The sequence below is a fragment of the Anomaloglossus baeobatrachus genome, chromosome 11 (genome assembly GCF_048569485.1).
Source record: "Anomaloglossus baeobatrachus isolate aAnoBae1 chromosome 11, aAnoBae1.hap1, whole genome shotgun sequence".
In the NCBI taxonomy this organism is placed as follows: domain Eukaryota; kingdom Metazoa; phylum Chordata; class Amphibia; order Anura; family Aromobatidae; genus Anomaloglossus; species Anomaloglossus baeobatrachus.
Genome location: NC_134363.1, coordinates 11550405 through 11556404, shown reverse-complemented (window position 1 = coordinate 11556404; position 6000 = coordinate 11550405). Strand labels below are relative to the sequence as shown.

The 6000-nt window shown below is 42.3% G+C and overlaps 1 long non-coding RNA gene across 1 annotated transcript in view; it reads left to right on the top strand.

Annotated features, from left to right (window-relative positions):
- Positions 1 to 777: 777 nt before the first annotated feature.
- The window catches only part of LOC142257012 (uncharacterized), a 61219-nt gene continuing 55996 nt past the window's right edge, over positions 778 to 6000 (top strand). The window contains exon 1 of the long non-coding RNA XR_012727588.1: positions 778 to 830. This is a non-coding gene — a long non-coding RNA (uncharacterized LOC142257012). The remainder of the gene's footprint in view (positions 831 to 6000) is intronic.

Here is a 6000-nt window from a genome sequence, read left to right as displayed (position 1 = left end):
AATGTTACCCTGGATCTGCTTAGGCGTGGATCAGCTTGGAATTTCCAGCTAAATTGTCTTGCCCCTTTGGGTATAAATGAGGATCTTTTATTTACGGGGTTTTATAAGCAGAGATGATAATGTTTTCCTCTGTTTAACCCATTTGGATTTGGGTCCAGATGGGAGAATATACGTTATCATATATGTTCCCCGTTCCTATATATCCTTTAGCCTGTATAGGACTACCCTGGTCCCAATTGGAGCCTCGATGGTGATGCCTTTTACTATCTGGACCCTATTGGGAATGAGGCCTGGCAGAATTCAATTATAAGAGCAAAGGAGCAAAAAGGGATATATTTATATAAATATAAAATAAATAAATATGAATATAATATCCCTTTTTATATAGGGATTATTTGATTGCCTTTTTGCCACCTTTGGGAAAGTATTCTCTATATTTTCCATGGCAAGTTTGGCCCCTTTTTTCCCATAAAATATCTGGGTTCAGATGGGAAGATTTACATTATCATATATGTTCCACATTATCATATGTTCTCTGTTTCTATATATGTTACAGCTAGTATGGGGTCATCTTTGTGATATCTGGTGCTTTATTGTATAGTTCGCTTCTTGTAAATCTGATAAAAAAAACATTTAATAGCTCCCAAAACTGAACTTGAGCATTTCCTGTCTCCTTGTATGGCGGACGCCATCTTTTTGTACTCCTGCACATGTGCAGTACCCAGAAGCTCCCTCTGCCTCTATCTGATTGGATGCCAGCGTGCATGTGACTTCCAGGACGCTGGAGACATGCATTAGGCGGGATTCTGAATGCTGACACAGCGGATGAGGTAAACTCTTGGGTATTTAAACCCCCACTTCTTAGGTGGGCACATTGTACCCCCTGAAGAAGCTGTCCCATGTGACAGCGATACGCGTGGGGAACCTGTAATCACACCCTGGCTATTTGTTGCTATGGATCCCACTATCTGGTAAATCCAGCTAAGGCTGGTGGTATCTGGGCTTTGTTTTCAGGGATCTCTCTATTATCTGGACTGCATATATGATGGTTATTTATATGTAATAATTGTGATTTCTCTATGTATCCATGTTTGATGTAAAGTTTATACTCATGCCTATGAGCCAGTTATTACTGAGTGACTCCTGTTTGTATACATGTTAACATAGCCCTGTTTAAATCTACCTGTATATTGTGACCTCTGTATACAGCTAGGGGGGGGGGTGTTTGTCCCTTACAGGGATCAAACAAGGAAATTGGAGGCTTTTTATGCCTTTTTAAGTGATTTTAATGTGTTTGTGTCCACTTTGTTTAGAATAAAGACCAATATTTGTTCTTAAAGGTGTATCCCTCATTTTGCACACCACCTTGCTTTTTTTTTTAGGAGCTGTGTGATCATCATCAATAGCTGTGATCTCATTACACCTGTGTGACAGGAGCTGTGCGATCATCATCAGTAGCTGTAATCTCCTCATTATAACTGTGTGACAGGAGCCGTGTGATCATCATCAGTAGCTGTGATCTCCTCATTATAACTGTGTGACAGGAGCCGTGTGATCATCATCAGTAGCTGTGATCTCCTCATTATAACTGTGTGACAGGAGCCGTGTGATCATCATCAGTAGCTGTGATCTTCTCATTATAACTGTGTGACAGGAGCTGTGTGATCATCATCAGTAGCTGTGATCTCCTCATTATAACTGTGTGACAGGAGCTGTGTGATCATCATCAGTAGCAGTGATCTCCTCATTAAAACTGTGAGACAAGAGATGTGCGATCATCATCAGTAGCTGTAATCTCCTCATTATAACTGTGTGACAGGAGCCGTGTGATCATCATCAGTAGCTGTGATCTCCTCATTATAACTGTGTGACAGGAGCCGTGTGATCATCATCAGTAGCAGTGATCTCCTCATTATATCTGTGTGACAGGAGCCGTGTGATCATCATCAGTAGCTGTGATCTCCTCATTATAACTGTGTGACAGGAGCTGTGTGATCATCATCAGTAGCAGTGATCTCCTCATTAAAACTGTGAGACAAGAGATGTGCGATCATCATCAGTAGCTGTAATCTCCTCATTATAACTGTGTGACAGGAGCCGTGTGATCATCATCAGTAGCTGTGATCTCCTCATTATAACTGTGTGACAGGAGCCGTGTGATCATCATCAGTAGCAGTGATCTCCTCATTATATCTGTGTGACAGGAGCTGTGTGATCATCATCAGTAGCTGTGATCTCCTCATTATAACTGTGTGACAGGAGCCGTGTGATCATCATCAGTAGCTGTGATCTCCTCATTATATCTGTGTGACAGGAGCTGTGTGATCATCATCAGTAGCTGTGATCTCCTTATTATATCTGTGTGACAGGAGCCGTGTGATCATCATCAGTAGCTGTGATCTCCTCATTATAACTGTGTGACAGGAGCCGTGTGATCATCATCAGTAGCTGTGATCTCCTCATTATATCTGTGTGACAGGAGCTGTGTGATCATCATCAGTAGCTGTGATCTCCTCATTATATCTGTGTGACAGGAGCCGTGTGATCATCATCAGTAGCTGTGATCTCTTTATTATAACTGTGTGACAGGAGCTGTGTGATCATCATCAGTATCTGTGATCTCTTCATTATATCTGTGTGACAGGAGCCGTGTGATCATCATCAATAGCTGTGATCTCCTCATTAAAACTGTGAGACAAGAGATGTGCGATCATCATCAGTAGCTGTGATCTCCTCATTATATCTGTGTGACAGGAGCCGTGTGATCATCATCAGTAGCTGTGATCTCCTCATTAAAACTGTGAGACAAGAGATGTGCGATCATCATCAGTAGCTGTGATCTCCTCATTATATCTGTGTGACAGGAGCCGTGTGATCATCATCAGTAGCTGTAATCTCCTCATTATAACTGTGTGACAGGAGCCGTGTGATCATCATCAGTAGCTGTGATCTCCTCATTATAACTGTGTGACAGGAGCCGTGTGATCATCATCAGTAGCTGTGATCTCCTCATTATAACTGTGAGACAAGAGATGTGCGATCATCATCAGTAGCTGTGATCTCCTCATTATATCTGTGTGACAGGAGCTGTGTGATCATCATCAGTAGCTGTGATCTCCTTATTATATCTGTGTGACAGGAGCCGTGTGATCATCATCAGTAGCTGTGATCTCCTCATTATAACTGTGTGACAGGAGCCGTGTGATCATCATCAGTAGCTGTGATCTCCTCATTATAACTGTGTGACAGGAGCCGTGTGATCATCATCAGTAGCTGTGATCTCCTCATTATACCTGTGTGACAGGAGCTGTGTGATCATCATCAGTAGCTGTGATCTCCTCATTATACCTGTGTGACAGGAGCTGTGTGATCATCATCAGTAGCTGTGATCTCCTCATTATATCTGTGTGACAGGAGCTGTGTGATCATCATCAGTAGCTGTAATCTCTTTATTATAACTGTGTGACAGGAGCCGTGTGATCATCATCAGTAGCTGTGATCTCCTCATTATAACCGTGTGACAGGAGCTGTGTGATCATCATCAGTAGCTGTGATCTCCTCATTATATCTGTGTGATAGGAGCTGTGTGATCATCATCAGTAGCTGTGATCTCCTCATTATAACTGTGTGACAGGAGCTGTGTGATCATCATCAGTAGCTGTGATCTCCTCATTATAACCGTGTGACAGGAGCTGTGTGATCATCATCAGTAGCTGTGATCTCCTTATTATAACTGTGTGACAGGAGCTGTGTGATCATCATCAGTAGCTGTGATCTTCTCATTATAACTGTGTGACAGGAGCTGTGTGATCATCATCAGTAGCTGTGATCTCCTCATTATAACTGTGTGACAGGAGCTGTGTGATCATCATCAGTAGCTGTGATCTCCTCATTATAACTGTGTGACAGGAGCTGTGTGATCATCATCAGTAGCTGTGATCTCCTCATTATAACTGTGTGACAGGAGCTGTGTGATCATCATCAGTAGCTGTGATCTCTTCATTATAACTGTGTGACCGGAGCTGTGTGATCATCATCAGTAGCTGTGATCTCCTCATTATATCTGTGTGACAGGAGCTGTGTGATCATCATCAGTAGCTGTGATCTCCTCATTATAACTGTGTGACAGGAGCCGTGTGATCATCATCAGTAGCTGTGATCTCCTCATTATAACTGTGTGACAGGAGCTGTGTGATCATCATCAGTAGCTGTGATCTCCTCATTATATCTGTGTGACAGGAGCCGTGTGATCACTGAAACTATTTTAGAGGGCACCACTTCCAGGATTAAATAATCCAACAATAAAAGGATAAGGGATCACCCCAACACACCAAGAAAGGCATAAAGAAAAAAACAAGGTGGTGTGCAAAATGAGGGATACACCTTTAAGTGCAAATATTGTTTTTTATTATAAACAAAGTGGAGACAAACACATTAAAATCACTTAAAAAAGGCATAAAAAGCCTCCAATTTCCTTGTTTGATCCCTGTAAGGAACAAATCCTCCCCCCCAGCTGTATACAGAGGTCACAATATACAGGTAGATTTACAGTGGGAGCCATAGCAACAAATAGCCAGGGTGGGACAACAGGTTCCCCACGCGTATCGCCGTCACATGGGACAGCTTCGTCAGGGGGTAGAATGTGCCCACCTAAGAAGTGGGGGTTTAAATAGCCAAGAGTTTACCTCATCCGCAGTGTCAGCATTCAGAATCCCGCGTAATGCATGTCTCCAAAGTCCTGGAAGTCACATGCACGCTGGCATCCAATCAGATAGAGGCAGAGGGAGCTTCTGGGTACTGCACATGTGCAGGACTACAAAAAGATGGCGTCCGCCATACAAGGAGACAGGAAATGCTCAAGTTCAGTTTTGGGAGCTATTAAATGTTTTTTTTTGTCAGATTTACAAAAAGCGAACTATAGAATAAAGCACCAGATATCACAAAGATGATCCCATACTAGCTGGAACATATATAGAAACAGAGAACATATGATAATGTGGAACATATATGATAATGTATATCTTCCCATCTGGACCCAGATATTTTATGGGAAAAAAGGGGCCAAACTTGCCATGGAAAATAGAGAGGATTCTTTCCCAAAGGTGGCAAAAAGGCAATCAAATAATCCCTATATAAAAAGGGATATTATATTCATATTTATTTTATATTTATATAAATATATCCCTTTTTGCTCCTTTACTCTTATAATTGAATTCTGCCAGGCCTCATTCCCAATAGGGTCCAGATAGTAAAAGGCATCACCATCGAGGCCCCAATTGGGACCAGGGTAGTCCTATACAGGCTAAAGGATATATAGGAACGGGGAACATATATGATAACGTATATTCTCCCATCTGGACCCAAATCCATATGGGTTAAACAGAAGAAAACACTATCATCTCTGCTTATAAAACCCCGTAAATAAAAGATCCTCATTTATACCCAAAGGGGCAAGACAATTTAGCTGGAAGATCCAAGCTGATCCACGCCTAAGCAGATCCAGGGTAACATTGCCACCTCTAATATTTGTTTTAATTCCTTCCAGTCCAAGAATCTTAATATTAGATGCACCCCCACCATGCTCCTTAAGAAATGCACGCCCACCATGCTCCTTAAGAAATGCACGCCCACCATGCTCCTTAAGAAATGCACCCCCACCATGCTCCTTAAGAAATGCACGCCCACCATGCTCCTTAAGAAATGCACCCCCACCATGCTCCTTAAGAAATGCACCCCCACCATGCTCCTTAAGAAATGCACGCCCACCATGCTCCTTAAGAAAGTGCATCGCTACTGAAGAAATCGTTTTGCCCTTTTCCAGGTCAGTTTTCGCTGTACCAATCATGGACAAGTGCTGTTGAATCCATTTTCTAAGTTCCTGACCCGTCTGACCAACATAGATCTTAGGACATCCACAGATCAATCCATAAACCAAGTTCCTTGTCCGGCAGTTGAAAAACCCCATGGTTTCTGTGAAGATGGGAACATATTGAAGAAAGT